The sequence below is a fragment of the Balaenoptera borealis genome (genome assembly GCF_965194805.1).
Source record: "Balaenoptera borealis genome assembly, chromosome: 13".
Taxonomy (NCBI): Eukaryota; Metazoa; Chordata; class Mammalia; order Artiodactyla; family Balaenopteridae; genus Balaenoptera; species Balaenoptera borealis.
In genome coordinates, this window is record NC_138870.1 from 25405162 (window position 1) to 25425381 (window position 20220).

The following is a 20220-nucleotide window of genomic DNA, read 5'->3' on the forward strand; positions in this document are numbered from 1 at the left end:
CATAGGGTGTCCCACACTGGAGCTTTCTGGTCTTTGAGTGGAGCTGGGTCTTAGCGCTGAGAAGGAAATCTCTGGGAGAGCTTTCGCTGTTTGATATTAAGTGGGGCCCAGAGGCTTCTGGTGGACCAATGTCCTGAACTTGGCTCTCCCACCTCAGAGGCACAGGCCTGACACCCAGCTGGAGCACCAGGACCCTGTGAGCCACACAGCTCAGAAGAAAAGGGAGAAAAAAGAAAGAAAGAAAAAATTAAAAAGAAATAATAAATAAAGTTATTAAAATAAAAAATAAGACAATTATTAAAAATAAATAAAAAATAATAAAGAAAAGAAAGAAAGAAAGAAGGGAGTAACCAAACCAATAAACAAATTCATCAATGATAACAACCACTAAAAACTATACAAAAAAAAAAAAGGACAGACAAAACCCTAGGACAAATGGCAAAAGCAAAGCTATACAGACAAAATCATACAAAGAAGCATACACATACACAATCACAAAAAGGGAATAAGAAAAAATATATATACATAAAAAAAGGAAGAGAGCAATCAAATCAATAAACAAATCTACCAGTGACGATAAGCTCTAAATGCTAAATTAAGATAAACATAAAACCAAAAACAAATTAGATGCAGAAAGCAAACCCCAAGTCTACATTGCTACCAAAGTCCACTGCCTCAATTTTGGGATGATTCATTGTCTATTCAGGTGTTCCAGAGATGCAGGTTACATCAAGCTGATTGTGGAGATTTAAGCCACTGTTCCTGAGGCTGCTGGGAGAAATTTCCCTTTCTCTTCTTTGTTTGCACAGCTCCTGGGGCTCAGCTTTGGATTTAGCCCTGACTCTGCATGTAGATCACCTGAGGGTGTCTGTTCCCCCCCAAACAATACAGGGTTAAAGGAGCAGCTGATTATGGGGCTCTGGTTCAGTCAGGCCGGGGGGAGGGAGTGGTACGGAATAAGGAATGATCCTGCGGTGGCCGAGGCCAGCGTGACGGTTCACCAGCCTGAGGTGTGCCGTGTGTTCTCCTGGGGAAGTTGTATCCGGATCATGGTACCCTGGCAGTGGCAGGCTGCACAGGCTCCTGGGACAGGAGGTGTGGAGAGTGACCTGTGCTTGCACACAGGCTTCTTGGTGGCTGCAACAACAGCTTTAGCATTTCATGCCCCTCTCTGGTGTCCTCGCTGATAGCTGTGGCTCACGCCCATCTCTGGAGCTCACTTAGGTGGTGCTCTGAATCCCATCTTCTCGCACACCCTGAAACAATGGTCTTGCCTCTTAGGCAGATCCAGTCTTTTTCCCGGACTCCATCCCAGTTAGCTGTGGCGCACTAGCCCCCTTCAGGCTGTGTTCACCCAGCCAACCCCAGTCCTCTCCCTGCGATCCGACCGAAGCCCGAGCCTCAGCTCCCAGCCCCCACCCACCCAGGCAGGTGAGCAGAGAAGCCTCTCGAGCTGGTGAGTGCTGGTCGGCACTGATCCTCTGTGCGGGAGTCTCTCCGCTTTGCCCTCTGCACCCCTGTTGCTGAGCTCTCCTCCGTGGCTCCGAAGCTTCCCCCCACCACTCCCCCGTCTCCACCAGTGAAAGGGCTTCCTAGTGTGTGGAAACTTTTCCTCCTTCACAGCTCCTTCCCAGAGGTGCAGGTCCTGTCCCTATTCTTTTGTCTCTGTTTTTTCTTTTCTCTTTTGCCCTACCCAAGTACGTGGGGAGTTTCTTACCTTTTGGGAAGTCTGAGGTCTTCTGCCAGGGTTCAGTAGGTGTTCTATAGGAGTTGTTCCACATGTAGATGTATTTCTGATGTATTTGTTTGTGGGGAGGAAGTTGATCTCCACGTCTTATTCCTCTGCCATCTTGAAGGTCCCCTTCTGTCTTTCGTGGTTTTAATTAAGCATTTTATATGATTCCATTTTCTCTCATTTCTTATCATAGAAATCACACTTTCGTGTTTTACTTTTTTAAGGATTGCCCTAGAGTTTGGAATATACATTTACAACTGATCAAAGTTCACTTTCAAATAACACTATACCACTTCACAGGTAATGTAAGTACCTTATAATAACAAAATATTCCCTTTTAATAACAAAATATTCCCAAAATATAATAACAAAATTTCCCTCCCTTACAAATCTTGTATCATTTTTGTCATTCATCTACATGTATACATAGATATACATAGTTATATTCAAGCACATATAATCAAGTATATTGTTACTATTATTTTGAATAACCTTTTAGATCAATTAATAATATGAAAAATAAAAGATTTTATTTTACTTTCAATTATTCATTCACTGGTACTCTTCCTTTCTCTACAAAGATCCAAATTTCTGACCTGTGTTATTTTCTTTCTCTCTGAAGAACTTCTTTCAACATTTTTGCAAGGCAGTTCTAATGGCAACAAATTCTCTCAAACTTAATTTGTCTGGGAAAGTCTTTATTTCTCTTTCACTTTTGAACGGTAATTTTACATGGTACAGAATTCTAGGTTGTTGAACTTTTTTTTCTCTCAACACTAAATATTTCACTTCACACTTTTCTCGTTTGCACATTTTCTGAGGAGAAGTTCAGTGTAATTCTGATTTTTGTTCCTCTATAGGTAAGGTGTTCCTTTACTCTGACTTCTTCCATGATTTTTTTCTTTATCTTTGATTTTCTGAAGTTTGAATATGAAATGCCTAGGTGTACATTTGTAGATTGGTGTGGGTTTGGGGGTTGGGTTTTGTAGTTTTTGGGTTTTATTTTTGTGTTTTTCATTTATCCTGTTTGTTTTTCTGAGATTTCTGGATCTGTGGTTTGGTGTCTAAAATGAATTTGGGTAAGTTCTCAATGATTATTGCTTCAAATATTGCTCTGTTTCTTTCTCTCTTTCTTTTTCTCTTGTATTCTCATTATGCATATATCTTTTGTAGTTGTCCCACAAGCTTTTGATATTCTGTTCATTTTTTTCTGTCTTTTTTCTCTTTGTTTTTAAGCTTTGGAAGTTTCTACTGTCATACCCTCAAGCTCAGAGATTCTTTCCTCAGTGATGCCCAGTCTATGAATGAGCCCAAAAGGCATTCTTCATTTCTGCTACAATGTTTTTGATCTCTAGCATTTACTTTTTATTCATTCTTAGAATTTACATCTCTCTGCTTATATTATCCATCTGTTCTTGCATATTGTCCACTTTTTCCACTAAAATCTGTAGCATCTTAATTATAGTTTTTAAGAAATTCTTAGTCTGATAATTTCAACCTTCCTGCCATGTCTGACTCCGATTTTGATACTTGCTCAGTGTCTTCAAAATGTGTTTTTTGCCTTTAGTATACATTGTAATTTTGTTGTTGCTGTTGTTGTTGAAAGCTGACATGAGTGCTGGGTAAAAGTAACTACAATAAATAGGCATTTAGTAATGTAATGGTTAGTAATGTAATGGTTAGGTGTGAAGAAGGGAAGCATTGTATAGTCCTACGATTATGTCTCAGTCTTTTGGTGAGCCTATGCCCCTGGACTGTGAACTTCAATGTTCTTCTTGGTTTTCCCCCCTTAGATGGAATGAGATGGCAGAGGGGGCTGGAGTCAGGTGTCTCCCTTTCTGCAGTTATGTTGGGCTCTGATAAAACCCCAACAGGTTAGGATCTAGTAAAATAGTTTTTCTTGACGGCAAGCCTTGTTAAGAAGAACAGAATGTTCTGGCTTATTTCAAATGGCTCCTTTTCCCCTTCTCCTGATGGAAGTACCCGGGGATTTTTCACTGTGAGGACCTTGTAGAAGACCTGGAAGTAAAACTCAAAAAAGTGTGCCCCACTCCTGCCCCATTACTCTGTCCCCCTGGAGTTTGTAACTCTCAAAGTTGTCCACACTGAGGCTAAAGCGATTCATCTATTACAGTTCAGGGTTTTTTTACTGTGACACTGATAACTTGAAGGTTTCTGCTCCTGTCAGTTGTGATTTTCTGTATCCACTTGTCTGTTTCTCCAGTTTTGGTGGCAGCAGTTTGCCCTGTGACTTCATTTCTCTGACAAATCTAAAAAGAATTATTTATTTTTCACTTTGTTTAGCTTTTTACTTGTTGGGATGGTGTGATGACTCTTAGCATTTTTTAAATTAAAACTGTTTTAATATAATTTAAATAAATACAGAGATGTGAACATATGATACCTTAATTTTTATTTTAGTCTTTCTTTTTCTTTTTCCATCTTTGCCTGGTACTCCTCTCTCTCACTTCCTCCACCTACATAGTGCCTCTCCTTCACCAACCAAGGTAACCTGTTAATAACCTAGTGTGTATCCTTCCATATTTTTCTCCAAGCTTTTGTAGACCTATATATTTATGTATACACACATATTTTCAGGTATTTCACATTGATTAATATGAACAAGATCATATTACACATGTTTTACACCATGTTTCTTCATAAAATAAACCTCTTGGAAAGTAGTGCAATTCAACTGGCATAGCTTTAAATTATTCTTTTTAATGTCTGCATAATAGTCAATAGAGAAGATATTCTTTTAGTTCATTCAGCTGTAACCCTATTGCATTCTCACAATAGAGTTCTCAAAAGAATTCTCAGTGGTATCATTCTCAAAAACTCTGGACGTTATGACCCAGGGTTTGAGAAAGCACTTGAATACACTACATTTGGAATCAGAATATATGAGTTTAGTCTTCACCTGTTACACTTTCACAATTGGCAATAAAGAAGTCATATAACTCTTAAAGACCTGTATATCTCCATAAGGAAAAAGAAGACAAGAAAAAATTCTGTAAAAATCCATATCTATCTGCCTCATAAAACTGCCAGATAATAAGAAACATTTTTTCTTATACAAAAGAAGCTCAGTAGGGTAGGAAACAACTCTCTGCTGCTGCTGTTCCTACCATCTAAGTTACTAAGATGGGCAGAATTCTAAGATGGCCCCAAGACCACACGCTCAAGTTTAGATGCTCTGGATAATCCATTTCCCCTGAGGGGGCGGAACTGTGCCTATGATGGGTTCCACTCCTGTGATTATGTTATATGAAGAAAGTGAAGGTACCAAACCAGTTGATTTTGAGTTAATCCTAGGTGGCCCTCATATAATTGGGTTGCAGCCCTTAAAATGGGTCAGAGATTTGAAGAGAGAAAGAGGTATTTTCTTCTGCTGGCTTTAAAAAAGCAAAAAAACATGCTGTGGGAGTACACATGGTTAGCACCCACCGGGGAGGATGGCCTGTAGGAGCTGGAAGCAAACTCTGGCCAACAGTCAATAAGAGTATGAAGCCCTGAGTCCCATAGCTGCAAGGAACTAAATCCTGCTAACAAACAAGAAAGAGCTCAGAAGAGGACCCCAAGCCACAGGTGAGATCAGAGCCTGGGCTGACTTTATGATTTTAGCCTTGTGAAACCCTGAGCAAAGGACCCATTACGCCATGTCTGATGACTGACCTACAGAACTTGATAATAATAAATAGGTATTGTTTTAAAACACTAAGGTTATAGTAATTGGTTATGCAACAACAGAAAACTAATTCAGTGACCTTAGACAAGACATAAAGTCTAGTCTTCACCACTATCAAGTAAGATAGTGGGCCCAAAGGACGAGCTTTTGAGTTCTAGAACACTATATTTTTATGATTCTCCTCTCATTCAACAGAAACAGGGTTTGTTTCAGCAGCATTGGGCAATGACAACACTCTTTGGGAACACTGAGTGTATTCACAATCTCCAAATTTAAGGTGTCATTAGAATGATCTGACATATTATTTTAGATATGGCATATTTAAAAGTATTTTGCATATTAAATGAAAAACTTCCAGGCAGATTGACAGAGAAACATTTATTTTATGGGGTTGAATAAAATGGTAAGTCACTGAGCAATAGTGAGGTAGAGAAGACTTTCAAAGTAGAGGTCAGTAATTATAATAATCTATTTCTCAATATTGTCCATGAGCAACCATGGTTTTAAGATACAACCCTGGAGACTATTCTCTAATCAAACTGGCATGGAGCTGAATTTGTCTCAACCAGAGTCGCATGTACACCATGTGTGAGGATGCAGAACCACCTGACCCGTTGCACAGGATCAGAACCCTTTGCAGTTTTATCAGCATTTGTGCCTATTGGAGAGTTTATTTTGCAAAACGATAAAATCGTCAGCATGTCTTCTGCCCATCCCTTCAAAAGTGGATGAGAATTTTAAGATTTCTAGTAAAATACTCACTTGAAATGGTTTTGAATCATTTATCACTCTTTCAAGAAAAAACCAAAAAGTAAATACATAGAATTCCACCCCAAACTGCCTGATTTGGTTTCCTAAGGCTGTGATAATAAATTACTGGGTGGCTTAAGCAACAGGATTTTATACACTCACAGCTCTGGAGGCTAGGAGTCTGATCTCAAGGTTAAGGCCATGTTCCTTAATCTTTGGAGGCTCTAGGCGAGAATCCTTCCTTCTCTATCGGCTTCTGGCGGGCCGTCTGCACTCCTTGGCTTTCCTGGGTTTTTTTGTTTGTTTTTCTTTTTCTTTTTTGCCACTTTGCTCCAATTTCTACCTTGTCTTCAAATCACTTTAACCAATATGTACATGTCTCAAATCTCCCTCTGCCTTTCTCTTACAAAGGCAATTGCCATTAGATTTAGGGCCCACCTGGATAATCCAGGAAGATCTCCTCTGAAGACCTTTAACTTCATTGCATACAAAGAGACTCTTTCATCCAAATCAGGTAACATTCATAGGTTCCAGGGATTTGCACCAGGACGTATCTTTTGGGAGCCACCATTCAACCCACTATGTAATAGGGAAGAAACTTTGTATTCTGTTACAAGTTAATCACTAAAGGGATGTTGTCTATAAGCATAAATTATACATAATGGTCCATCTCTGGGAACCCTGCCTCCAGGTAATGAGCATTAAGCTAAAGTAACTTTGTCTGGCTCACAGAAAACATCCTGACCAGGCCCACCTTCGAATGACTGCAGGAAGAATGAAATTAACACATCTCCTCTGGAGGCTGATGGGAACCAGGAAATGAGTGACTTTACTCCCTCCCCTTTTAGTATAAAAGAGGCCTGCATTCTAACTCAGGCAAGATGGTTCTTTGGGACACAAGTCCACCATCTTCTTGGTCTGCCAGCTTTCCAAATAAAGTCACTGTTCCTTTCCCCACCAACTCCTCTCTCGATTTATTGGCCTGTCTCGGGGTAAGCAGTATGAGCTTGGACTCGGTAACAGCTACACTGCCTCTTTTTGCTATTATATGTTTATGGGTTGATTTGTGCCTTTCTCCACATCCCCCCTCCCCAAATTCATATGTTGAAGTCCTAACCCTCAGTACCTCAGAATGTGACCTTATATGGAAATAGGACTGTTGCAAATGTCATAAATTCAGATGAGGCCACTAGGGTGAGCCCTAATCTGATATAACTAATGATCGGGGTTATACTTCTCAAAGCTAAGAAAAGCCAAAAAAAAAAAAAAAATTGCCAGAAAACCACTAGAAGCTAGGTAGGAGGCATGAAACTGATTCTCCCTCACAGCCTTCAGAGGAAGAATCCTGCCAACACTTTGATCTTAGACTTCTGGCCTCCAGAACTGTGAGATAATAAATTTCTGTTTAAGCCACCCAGTCTGTGTACTTTGATAAGGCAGTCCCAGCAAATGAATACATTATCCATACATAAATATTATTTTAAATGGTGAAAATAAAATCATGGTTTTGTAACCTATAATAATGTTGCATTTTATTTATCAACACTCCACTGAAAGTATGTTTTCTATTTTCTGCTTTATAAATAGTGTTATAATACACATTAACTTTGTCCATATGACATTTCTCTTTTGTGAATTACTTTCTTTGGATATATTCTAAGAAATGAGAATCCTATATCAAAAGAGTCAGAACAATAAAAAAATTTTTGAGTGACTCAACATTTTAAGCCTTGGAAACTTGTTGCCAATTGTTTTTCAAAGAGTTGTAACAATTTACCTTTTCTGCTATGTGATGAGTGATTTCAACACTCATCACATAGCAGTGATTTCAATCTCACCACCATTTGACAGTATCATTTCAAGTGCTGACATACACGTTGTTTTGGGAATACATTCAGACTTATTCTCGAGTGGGAGGAGGGATAACGAAGAGTATATTTATGTGGTCCTAACTTTTTCTGTCTCTCTTGCTTTCAGGTAATCTCCGGAGAAAATTAGCCACCGTGACTTTAGGCTACACTTTGCTTAATATATTCAATTGAAGAGAGTCCAATAGAAGAGAATTCAAGATGGGTGTGAAATTTTTTTAATGCAAAAAATGGCTCATATTAACTCCAACTTGCATGAATTAAATTTTATTTCTTTGTATGTCGATTGTTGTAATGAGGAGAATGAAGACAACTTATAGGGCAATGTTCCTTTTTTGGCTTTTCTTAACATAGCATGTTTATTTGGGAATTTACCTTCCACCTTGTCCAAGAAATTAGGTTGGGCGTTGGCCGTTTTTCAGCATGTCCTGGCTGAGGACTGTGACAGCTCCACTCACGTGCCTCTCTGTCCCTCTACAAGTCTTCCCTGATGACGGTCCAGTTTTCCCATTTAAAATGTAACAGTGATCTAAGCAAATCCCCCCAAAGCTAAGCTACCAGGCTTATAAACAAAACGTTTTTGTTGTTGTTGTTTGTGTTTTTTGTTTTTTGTTTGTTTGTTTTTTAATCTGATGAGAAGCTCTGATGAGCAAAGCTGGCCGGCTGCGTTCTTGCAGCCGCATCTCTGATCCTTTCTAGTGTCCTATCCACCTACCCACTCCCACCCGACGCAGCCAGAGCCTGATTTCTGCCCTCCACACCCTGGACATGAGTAAACCGCGCCTCCGGCCCCTCCTGGATTTTTAAAAGGACACTGCCCTGGTCGGTCACTGCCAGGAGCCTCCGCAGTGTGGAGCAGATAGCAGAGCATCCCTCCCACTGGGCGTGCAGTACGGACGAGCTGAGTAAACTCGGATTTTTGGCTGCCTTTTCTGCTAGGGTGGGTGGGGAAAGGTGTGTCCTCCAAGCGTTCACGGTAGAACCTCTGACCCTCTGCCTCCCGCTGCCCCCCATCTCTCTCTGTCTCTGTCTCTCTTTCTCCCCCCTCCCCTCCCTTCCCTCCCTCTCTCTTTCTCTCTCTCTCTCTCAAGGTGTAGGAGCTCTCCTTTTCCAGACCAGAGAGGGGCGCCTTTCCTGTTCCCTTCCCCCTCACCCACCGATTTTTTTTAAATGGGGAAAAAAATCCAAGCCGGGAGTAATAGCGAGTGGATCTGCTCGGAGCTGAATGAATGGAAGCTGCGGGGCGGGCCTGCGCGGACGGCCACCCTGCCCACGATGCGGTCCCCTCGCGGCCTGTAGGGCCCTCGCCAGCCCCTCGCCCTCCTCCCGCCCCGGGCAGAGGCCGCCGCCAGCTCCGCGCCCGACGCCGAGGCCGCGGCGGCCGAGGGGAAGGTCGGAGGGAGGGTGGTTTCCTCCCGCCCCACACCCAGTCTCCGAGCCGGATATATAGAGTGTCACGTTTGGGAGCCAAAAGACGAGAGCAGCTTCCTCGTGGCCGGAGCACTTCCCGGAGCCCCGGGGAAGGACCGGGATTTAGAGGACCACTAGTTGAGCCCGCCCCGCGCCGGAGGAGCAGGTACTCAGGGTCGCAGCCGGGCCGCGCGAGCGCCCACGCCTCCCCCGGCGAGGAGCCGGCCGGGGTGGCCGGGAGGCAGGGTTCGGCGGGGTCTGCAGAGAGGGCGAGGCAGCCGCGGAGCCCCGCGGCAGGGTGGGCTCGGGCCCCGCCGGGGAGACGCGCGGTTTCCGCGGCTCTGCCCCGGAGCTGCCCCCGGCCGCCCCCAGCCATCCGGCCGCGGGTTAGGCGCGCTGGGCGCCGGCATCGCCCGCCAAGGTGGGGCACGCGGGGGCGGGAAGGGCGCGCGTGTCGGGAAAGGGGCAGACTGGGCTAACTTGGGATCCGCGCCGCGGCCGCGGGCCCGGGGAGACAGAGGCGCCGGCCGGGTCTGGCGGAGGCCTCCTCGGCCCCCGGGGCTGTTCCAGGAGAGAGCAGGGCCACGTGGGGCGCGGCGGCCGCCCTCCCTGCGCCCTGGGCTGTCGGGGCGCGCTTTCCGGCCCCTAGTCCCACCCCGGGCTGTGCACGCCCGGACCCTTCCACCCGGGCCTCGCCGGGTACCGAGCCCCAGGCTGAAAAGGGCCGAGCGGCCCCGGGGCGGCCGGGGCGGGGTCTGTCCCCGTCCGAAGTTTTCCACCTCTTCCTGAGGGCCCTGGGCGTCTTGGAGGTAGCAGGGGAGCAGGTACCAGATTCCAACTGGTGTAGATGGCTTGAGGGAAGGCTGCTGGCACCCCTGGCGATTACCCCCGGGGCAGTTCCATTCAATTAAAAGAATTAATGACCGACTTCACTCTAGAGACCTCCTACTTTTCACCTGGTGGGATGAGTAGAATTATGAACACTTATTCTTCGAAGGATGAGTTACCAGGTGTGAGCAACCAAGGTTCTCTCTGGATCTGCCAGAGCTTCGGCGGCTGGTTGAATCATGTAGATTGTCCCATTGTGCCATGAAGAGGAACAAGAGTGGGGACAGCAGACTGACCAGGAAACTCAAGTGAATCGTGCTTTTCTACTTGTTAGAGGCTGCATCAAGAGAAGTTTGACACTCTGTGCAAATGGAAATTTGAGAATTTCCCTGCTGCTTCAATTACCCATCTCTCTGTATCCCCATTCATATGAGTTGGAGATTTGGCTGAGGAGCATATGTAGTCTAAAAGGGCAAAGAGACTAAATAAAATTTTAAGGCAGCCACTCAAACTGAAGGAGCAGGGCTTTCAGCAAAATCCGCTATTAGGGATATTTGTGTGTGAGACTTCTAGGAGATGGCCATGGGGTTTTACCCGCCAGACTCAAGAGTTGCAGCATTTCTTCTATAGTATTTCTCGAGATGCAGGTCTTCAGAGCACTCTTTCCCTGTTTCTGAGGGCACCTTCTGAACCTGCTTTGTTAACAAATTCCTACTTTACTCCTATTTCTAACGTTGGGTTATAATTATCTATAAAATTGATATAAATCGCCACGATTTGGTAAATCTTACATTTCTCCTTAATTTGAAAGAGGGAGCGTGACATCTAATTACAGAAGAAGAGGGAGAAGCTTCCTTTAAGGGAGTAAAAATAAATAAAATAGCTCATACTTGGGTATCACTTTGGGGTTTGTGAAGCACGTCATCATCTTGAATGTCTCACCATTCCCTTTCCTATCTTCTGAAGGTACATTCAGATGTTATTTCTTTCTGGCAACATCTGGGCAGCCTTAAGAATTCTTTGTCTTTGCATTAATACTTGTGCACCCATGAAAACTCACGCATGTACAAATAGTCTCTGAAGGAACATGCACATGCTGTCCCTGCCAGTCTCTTGTGACTCTGTGTTTGGTCTCTTTGAGAACATTTATTACTCTTGAAGAAGCATTCTTAATGTTTTATTTTGTTAACAGACCACTTAAGGATCTGATAAAAGCTATGGAATATGAAAAATAAGCATATACATATTAACAGAATTCTACCTACAATTTCAGGCGCTCACAGCCTCCTTGATACTTAATCACCCAGATGTTAGAGGTTCAGAGGCCTCAGGCAGGGCCAGCTCACAGGGCCCAATACTTAGAGAAGGGCCCTGCACTTGGTTTAATGTTCTGGTGTCGCTGTCAGATGTCTTAGTAATTTTCAAACAAGGAGCTCCAAATTTTCATTTTACACTAGACCCTGCAAATTCCGTAGCCAGTCCTGAGGCCAGGTTCACAAGCCTGTTCCGTCACTTCCTGCATAACAACCCTGTCTCAGCCATCCTACACTGCAGGTGAATTCTCTGACACAAACAGAAAGTTAGCTGCTGCATGCTTCTGTCATTAAGTCCTTCTACACCCAATTTCCTCATTGACAAAATAAAGATAACAGACACTATCTACTACTCTATTCATCTTAAAAAGTCGTTGTGAAGACAGGTAGGTAAAAAGAGCTAATAATTGTAAAACTCTCGACTTACCTTGAACAGTACTTTACTAACAAAGACAGTATTGTTGCAGGCTTAACTTTTCTAATCCTTGTTTCAGAAGTAGCTTGAGGAAGGCTGGTTAAGTACATTAAAAGGGTTGCAGAACCTTTATAACCCTTATATTTTGGTGGGAGAAAAAATAAAACAAAAAGTAGCTGCGGTTTGTGGTATTTTAAAGATTCCTTAAAAGTCTTTAGTTGGTCAAGATTGGAACTGGCAACTAAAAGTACAGAATACCTTCCTGGATCCCAAAGATACTTCCTGAATTAAATTGATGTTTCGGTGGAATTCATCCAAAATTGAACAAAGAAAAACTGAGTCATTGATTGAAATTTTTGAGAAGGTATCCTTTTTGCCACATTTAACTTTTAAATACTCATACTTTCAAAACCTTGAGCAAGGCACTCTTTTAAATATTCTGGGAGATACCTGGCAATATAAAGTACACCTAGTCCCCTACCAAGTTGTCTTCACCTTCTGTACCATTGGGGGAGGAACTTAGAAACCTTGGGCCAGTCCTCTTTCCCCACACTCCTCCCTTTATTGCTTCTCTCTGACCTCAGAACTTATCCTTTCCACAGCTTTCATTCCCAGTATTATGGCAACACACTCGGAAGGGTTGAGGAAGAAAATAGAGTAAAAGGAAATGGGTCAAACTTCCGTATCAAAGTCTTAAAATAGGGGCACCAGAGAAGGTGGATGGAGACTCCTTTCATGCAGCTACTCTGTGCAGAGGCGTGCTGTGCACTTTAGGGTATGAAGTACCAAGTCCTGTACTCGATAGATTTATGACATCATTGGCAAGACGAAATATGTAAATATAAGGTGTTAATTAACATAACAGATACATTGTTAAGAGGCAATATAAGATTAGGCACCAAATGAATGGTACAGAAAATAAGTGCAATGAGTTCCCAAGAATAGAATAAAATAAACTGAAATGGTTAGAGAAGCTTAAGAGGAGAGTTACATGAGATGGCCCTTAAAATTCCACTCCTAATAGAGATGAATGAATGAATCTTCTGGGTGATAATTGTGCAAAAGATGAAAATCTGGATGGAACTAAAGTTTCATGTAAGGAAAAGGCAGGAGATAAAACGAAGAGAACTTTCCACTGGTTAGCTTCAGTCATGTAATACATAATTATTAAGCCCATTCTGTGACCAGACACAATGCCAATTTTTCTGCATTTAGTGTGGAATAAAGCAGATGTGTCCCCTATCCTTTTGGATCTTACAGGCATTTAAAAAATAAACATATAATAAGAAAAGTTTGGAAGTAGCATGGAGAAGGACAGGTGCAATGAAAAAACCAGGGGTGGACTCAGATTTGGTGGTTTGTGAAGGTCTCTGACAAAGAAAGATTTAAATTGATATTTGAAGGAAGCATAGGGATTAATTTGGCAAAAAAAAAAAAAAAAGAATGGAGGGAAAAGCAATTTGGGCAGAGGAAATAGCAAGTAGGAAGACTGTAAGGAGAGGAAAAACCTGGAAGTGTTCAAGGAACAGAAAGAAGGCACGTGTTTTGGGTGACGGAGTTGCTGAGGCCGGACGTGTGTGTGTGTGTGTGTGTGTGTGTGTGTGTGTGTGTGTGTTGGGGGGTGGCTAGGCAGGAGCCTGGTCACGTAGATCCTCACAGATCTTGATAAAGGTTCTGAATTTTATTTTAATGAGAAGCTTTTGAAGGCTTTGAAGCCAGAGACTAATTTAAATTTTAAGACCTTTGTGGCTGCAATTAGGAGAATGGGCTAGCGGGATCAGGGATTGGAAGTAGGACAGAGCTGGTGATGGTGTGGACAGGCAAGATGGAGAGAAGTGGGCAGACTTGAAGTGCATTTCAGAAGTAGAATTGATAGACCTTGGTGATAGATCGGTGATGAGAAGTGGCTAAGCAAAGAAGTGTGATAATAAATTCCTCCAGTAGATACTGCTGTATGTTTATAATCCAAAACCATAGCCTCCCGCTGCATAAGATTTAGAGTTGCCACGGAAGAGCTGAAAAGTGACATGGAAACTGATAACGCAGCCTGGTATCTCTGGAAAGTGTGCCAGGCTGTTGGGATAGAGGTGAGAGAGCAGAAGATAATATGCTTTTCATATTATCATTTCTACTGTTGAGATTATTAATGAACTGTGCACGAACTTTATAATTTTTAAGAGGTTACCACCACAACAAATATGACTTCTGTTTTTCTGACTTGAGCACACTGATGGCATATGAGGTAATCTCTTAAAATAACGAAAACCCGGAGAGAAAATTCTGATCCCCACCAAAGTGATTGCTCTACAACATAAGTTACTCCCCTGCTTAGAAGCTTTCCATTCTTCCACCTTGTCTGTATCAGTGTCCCAAAATGTAGTCTGTGGACCATTAGTTTCTCGGGATATTAATAACAGTCAACTGAAGGAAAAAAAGCTTCCCTCATCACATAAGCTTGAGAAACACTTAATTTAACCTAGTTAAGCAGTCTTATTGTGGGAATCCTCAAAGCCTTTAACATACTAATAGTGCACTTTAAGAATCATCAAGAAAGAAGAGATATTTTATGCTGCATTTCCTAAACTTACTTGACCTTGAAATGCTTTTTTTGGCAGAACATCTAACAGAGTCAGCATTCAGCGTAACACGCTTTGGGAAATGCTGCCCTATATTAATAGATTAAACCTTTTAACATCCACAGCTGTCTATTAACCATCAGCTTCTCTCATGTCTTTCATGCTACTGCTTATTTGGAAGGAAGCAGAAGACCGGAATTGAACTGACTCTGTTAATAAGTTCTGAGTTGATGATGAAAACAATTCTACCATATGGATAATAGAAGAAGAGATACTCACAAGCAAGATCTGCAGTCTAAAAACAATTTTTTAAAAATTTTAACTTCTACTTCCCTGGCAAGGCTATGCAGGACCTCTCGGAGGTACATCCTGTCAAGTCTAGATGTACACATGAGAAAGCTGAAGCATAGACAATGGGGAAGATTTCACAGGACCTTTCATGTCCCATGGGAGGTCTGAGCCTTATTTGATGTTCGTAGTATATCCCCGGCGGGGCAACACAGTGTGAATACATAGGACGTCTGTAGGAGCAATGATTTTGCACTGAATCTCATACATCTTCTTTACTGGTCCCCAGTGCATTTGCGTGGTGGTGGGATGGAGGCAGAAGTGCGATTTATGACCAAAGAATAACCAGCAGAGCAGAGCAGAGCAGAAGAGACAAGTTCAGACAGCTATGGACTCTGGCCACGGCTTCATCCACCTGGTGCTCTAGGTTAGGGGTTAGCAAACTATGGCCTGAGGGCAAAATCTGAATCCTGCCTATTTTTGTATATCTCTTGGACTAACAATAGTGCTTATATTTTTAAGTGGTTGAAAAAAATCAAAAGAAGAATAATGTTCTCTGGCAAATGAAAATTATATGAAATTCAAATTTCAGTATCCATGAGTGAAGTTTTATTGGAAATCAGCCAGTGCCGTGCACCTATTTGTCCTATTGTCTATGGCTGCTTTGGTACTCCACGTAATGAGTAGTTGTGATTTGCAAAGCCTAATATATTTACCATCTGGCCCGTTAACATAAAATGTTTGCCGACCCCTGCTCTAGGCTACTAAACTCACTGGCCATAGATAATTTTAATAGATTTGTTTTATATATTAGGAGTAGTCTTAGTTCAGGCTGCTATAACAAAGTACCATAGACTGGGTGGCTTATAAAAAACAGAAATTTATTTCTTACAGTTCTAGAGGCTGCGGGTCCAAGATGAAGGCACCAGCAGATGTGCTGTCTGGTGAGAACCACTTCCTGGTTCATAGATGTCCTTCTTTCCATTGTAACTTCACATGGTGGAAGGAGCAAGGGAGTTCTCAGGAGTCTCTTCTATAAGGGCACTAATCCCATTCACAAGGGATCTGCCCTCATGACCTAATCACCTCCCAGAGGCCCCACCTCCATACACCATCACATTGGAGACTAGATTTCAACATACACATTTTGGGAGGACTCAAACATTCAGTCCATGTCAAGGTAGAAATACAAATAGGTAAATTGACGGTCTAGAAGCTCCTCAAATGTTATTACTATCGGAGTCATGACAATGCCATCTACTGTGGATGACTAGTGTAGCTAGTGTTAGCTGCCAATGTGAGATGCAGAAGACAGTCTTGCAGGTGATAGCTTTTGAAAGTTATTCAAACATTTGAATTCATATGTAAAGGATGGGGCCTCAGATAAACATCTAAGAGGTAGAGGGGGTAATTAACCCCAATATTACTTAGCTGTTGAAGTCTGCTACCTCTAAGCATGGATCTTCTGTGAGTAGTCACCTCTGATTTTTATTTCAATAAAGCAAATCTATTTTTTATTAATGCATCCTTTTTGTGAAGAGTGATGGTTTAAGGGTGACAGTCTTAAGTTTGGGGTGACAAATACATTTTTCATCATCCCCACCCCATGCCTATTTTATTTATTTATTTACTAATTATTTTTTATACATCTTTATTGGGGTATCATTGCTTCAAAATGTTGTGTTAGTTTCTGTTGTACAACAAAGTGAATCAGCCATATGCATACATATATCCCCATATCCCCTCCTTCTTGAGCCTCCCTCCCACCCTCCCTATCCCACCCCTCTAGGTCATTGCAAAGCACCGAGCTGATCCCCCTGTGCTATGCTGTTGCTTCCCACTAGCAATCTATTTTACATTTGGTAGTGTATATATGTCGATGCTTCTCTCCCTTTGCCCCAGCTTCCCACTCCCCTCCCCGTGTCCTCAAGTCCATTCTCTATGTCTGCATCTTTATTCCTGCCCTGCTCCTAGGTTCATCAGTACCATTTTTTTTTTAGATTCCTTATATATACATTAGCATACAGTACTTGTTTTTCTCTTTCTGACTTACTTCACTCTGTATGACAGACTCTAGGTCCATCCAGCTCACTACAAATAACTCAGTTTCGTTTCTTTTTATGGCTTAGTAATATTCCATTGTATATATGTGCCACATCTTCTTTATCCATTCATCTGTCAGTGGACACTTAGGTTGCGTCCATGTCCTGGCTATTCTAAATATTGCTGCAATGAACATTGTGGTACATGTCTCTTTTTGAATCATGGTTTTCTCAGGGTATATGCCCAGTAGTGGGATTGCTGGGTCGTATGGTAGTTCTATTTTTAGTTTTTTAAGGAACCTCCATACTGTTCTCCATAGTGACTGTATCAATTTACATTCCCACCAACAGTGCAGGAGGGTTCCCTTTTCACCACACCCTCATTGAGTCTGTATTTTTGGTACACGACTCCCCAGGTACTTCATACATAACCAGCACAGCACAGGTACAAATGTGGGGACAGCTGGTGCAGGTGCTTCCATGGGACTTAGAACCAGAAGATGGGAGATGGAGGCTTGTGCTTAGGTCTATCGCTGTGATCACAAAATGTTTCCAGGGCACAGTATTCTGTGGGAATCAAACAGATTGCCAGCCACATTCATCAGGGGGGTTTCCATGACTAATTCAGAGACCTGCCTTTTATAAAATTTAAAAAAAAAGAATTGGTTTCTGGTGAGCTCTTTATTCAATAGCCATTTTTCCACTTCAGTCAACACTATATCAAAGCAAAAAATATTATATATTTCTTTTTGTAGAGAACAACATGATTAAGTAGACAGTGAAAAAAATTCATCTTACTTTAATTGGCAGACATTAAAAATAGCATGTGTCTATTGCTTTAGTCGTGGTTTATTTTTAAAGTCCTAGATAATTTTGTAACCTTAACCTCTGCAGTCCAGCAAAAGCCCTTTCCAGCTGCAGTTGACAATGCGTCCCCTTTGGCTTTTGGACATGCTATTATCTTGTTTTTAATGCATTTTAACTTCCTAGGCTCCTCCAGAGATGGCTCCAAAATGTTGAAACACACACTTGAGGGGAAGAGGAGAAGGGAAAGCTCTTCCTTGTGAATCTGTGTAAAAAAAGGCAAAAATCCAGCCTCTTCTATCCACTTACTCATCCATCCACCTCAGCTGGGAGGTGCTGGGTCAGTAACATTCTCTGGTGAATAACAGGATGACCATAGGAGGCAAGAATAATATTTCCTGAGCCAAGAAATGAGAAAAAGTCATTGTGAAAATGCTCCACATTTTAGATCATTTAAGAAAAATGGTGCATTATTTATCATAGGTCAGTGAGAGGACACATTCCACAAAAGTCAGCACAAACTCCAGTATTCTTGAGGGCAGGATAGTTGGAAATTAGGAAGATGGTTAAATTATGTGTCTGGTCCCAACATATTTGAAACCACTTAAGCGCTTCAAGCAGTGTTAGATCCACCAATGCACGATATTGTCAAGAAACTGAAAGCATCTGCCCAGAAGAATTTGATAACCTGAACAAAAGAAGCTCTGTGTAACAATTCACTATGTGTGCATGTATTAAAGATTTTTTATTATTATTTTCAAGAAAGGACATTTAATACTAAAAGGTGTGTGGATAGTAGCAGCATAGTTTTATCCAGTAATACAAGCATCTTAAAGGTAGATAATATTCATTTAATAAAAATAGAAGTATTTGTCTAAACCTTAAGACAAACTGTCCACTTAATTCCACATGAAACCTAAGTGTAAATAAGATACCCTGATAAATATTAATGAAATCAATTTTATGTCAGTCTGTGTATTTTTATTTCTATTATGCTGTAACTGTTGTCTCATTCTGAATTGACTCGTTTCCATTGTGTTTGTTTACATGAGACCTTTAGGACCTATTTGTTCTGAAGATAAGTGTATGATCTAAAGGATGGACACTTGTTCTCGTACCAAGAAACTTTGAGAGCATTAAGATCCACTTACAAAACTATTCTCCAAGCTGCAGGAGAGTTTGAAAGAGTTAATAGTTCTCATCCGAATAAGCAGTTTCCTTCTTTCTTGGTAACCTGTAGTTGCCAAACCTCTCTCCTTAGTAGAATTGTGACTTTGCTTCTTCCTTCTTTTCTTCTTACTATTTTGGTCCAGTCCTGCCTGAAGCAATGGTTATGCAAGTGCTGCTGAGTGCTGATCGCAGGATTGCACTTTAGGTAAATTTAGGTCTCAGTTCCTTTTAGGACAGGGTGAAACTTTCTCAAATTAACCTTCCCTAAACTCTTAGACATACTATATACATACATACATATTGCACCATCTTATCTACTCCACATAGTGGTGACTGCAAATAGCTTTGCCTTAACTAACTCTATTCATATTCTAAATTGTAGAATGTTCAAGTACCTTATCTATATTTGATCTAATTCCCTTATTTTATAGAAAAGAAAAAGTCAGTCCCAAAGACATAAAGGGACTTGTCACTTATCTATTTAAGTGTAGAATAATATCCAAATGTTATGACTGCAAATCCCATGAGCATTTTATTCCATTCATTCATTCATTCATTCATTCAATTTACTACCATGTGTCAGGCCAGGTGTTTAGCTCTGCAAATATAGTGGTGAACAAGTTATAGTACCTTCCCTTAAGCTTTAGTGCCCCCTATTCATTGGGCAATTTCTGACCAGTTAAAACTTTGGAGTTTGTGAAATCTTTCAGCGAAGATCCTCAGTGTGAAAATATAAAATACTCATATATTTTTATTTCCCATCCTTACCCCTCCTAACCAGCCTCAGTCAGTGATTTAGATTCCCATAGCCCTAAGCAGTTAATACCAAGAAGGGCGTGATAGGAAATGGAGTTAAAATGAATTAAAGTCCACAGGGAAGATAATGAAAATTCTCCCCAAGGAAACAATGTTCTCCTTTATTCACCATAAATCCTGAGGATTAATTAGCCTGTGCCGCCCTCCTCTCAGTTACTCACTCTTTCCCCAAACCTGGCTGTGGACTGGGTTCAATCTTCATGCTTCCCCCTTTCCTTTCTGCCCTTAAAGATAGACGTACAATCTCTTTGTGATTTAAGTAACTGCTATTCATTGTGGGTTAAGAAATAGGGGAAGAGCAAAAACAACCAACGTGAGAAAGTTACAGAGTTTCCAGAACGGTACCTTTGAGTTTTGGCATAGGGCTAGTAGTTAGTTGCTGGCTTCCTGTGTGATGACAAGTAGAAACCCCATTATCTTCAGCCATCCATCTTTATTTCTACAAGTGAGATCAAAAACCAATACTCTGTTTTAAAAATCCTCACCTGTACTTTTAAATCTGGATGAGTATGGGTAT

At 41.7% G+C, this 20220-nt stretch overlaps 1 protein-coding gene across 6 annotated transcripts in view; it reads left to right on the forward strand.

Moving 5' to 3' along the window:
* The first annotated feature begins 1631 nt into the window (after window positions 1-1631).
* Window positions 1632-20220, forward strand: part of FAR2 (fatty acyl-CoA reductase 2) — a 153101-nt gene continuing 134512 nt past the window's right edge. For 2 of the 6 annotated variants that reach the window (XM_082352217.1, XM_082352216.1), the window contains exon 1: window positions 9038-9617. The gene's annotated coding sequence lies outside the window, so the exon portion shown is untranslated. Of the gene's footprint in view, window positions 8996-9036; window positions 9618-20220 lie in introns of those variants that run through there. The other 4 variants (XM_082352219.1, XM_082352218.1, XM_082352220.1 and 1 more) reach the window with 4 other exon arrangements.